The sequence below is a fragment of the Sinocyclocheilus grahami genome, unplaced genomic scaffold, assembly GCF_001515645.1.
Source record: "Sinocyclocheilus grahami isolate Dianchi unplaced genomic scaffold, SAMN03320097.WGS_v1.1 scaffold176.1, whole genome shotgun sequence".
Taxonomy (NCBI): Eukaryota; Metazoa; Chordata; class Actinopteri; order Cypriniformes; family Cyprinidae; genus Sinocyclocheilus; species Sinocyclocheilus grahami.
In genome coordinates this window covers 4,032,923-4,033,434 of record NW_015505355.1, presented here as the reverse complement: position 1 = coordinate 4,033,434, position 512 = coordinate 4,032,923, and the positions used below count along the sequence as shown (strand labels likewise).

General features: G+C 39.1%; 1 protein-coding gene across 2 annotated transcripts in view; it reads left to right on the top strand.

Annotated features, from left to right (window-relative positions):
* Positions 1 to 126: 126 nt before the first annotated feature.
* The window catches only part of LOC107593806 (phosphoribosylformylglycinamidine synthase-like), a 17,813-nt gene continuing 17,427 nt past the window's right edge, over positions 127 to 512 (top strand). For both annotated transcript variants that reach the window (XM_016283681.1, XM_016283680.1), the window contains exon 1: positions 127 to 255. The gene's annotated coding sequence lies outside the window, so the exon portion shown is untranslated. The remainder of the gene's footprint in view (positions 256 to 512) is intronic.

Genomic DNA, 512 nt, shown 5'->3' with positions numbered 1-512 from the left:
CTTGGACATTTCCAATCTGGCAACACTGATCAGTATGTTAATTTATTGTTTCCGTTCAGATGAGATGGAGTCAGTAATATTACTATGGGTACTATCTAATCAAACACAGATATGTGCGCATGCGCATAGAGGCTGGTCCTTGTGGCGGAAGGTTCGTGTTTAATCCACTGACACACGTGGATCTGAGTGGCGTCTGCAGTGGACAACATCACACATCTGACAAGTCTACCAGAGGACAACTCGGGCGTGCGTCAAGTAAGATACTTGCTTACCATTTTGAAGCAGAGACAAGTTATAAACATACTTGTTTTGTTAAGTTACCATTACAGTAATTATTGTTAATGGCTGGGATATATATGCACCGAAAAGTTTGTAAACAACTCGCAGGCGACAAACTTCTCAGTGTTCAGTTATTAGTATATGATACTTATTGTTAACAGTGCATACTAAGAGTATTTGTCGTGGTATTATCATTTATTCGTGCCATTTAAATTAAGTTGACCGTTCAATCT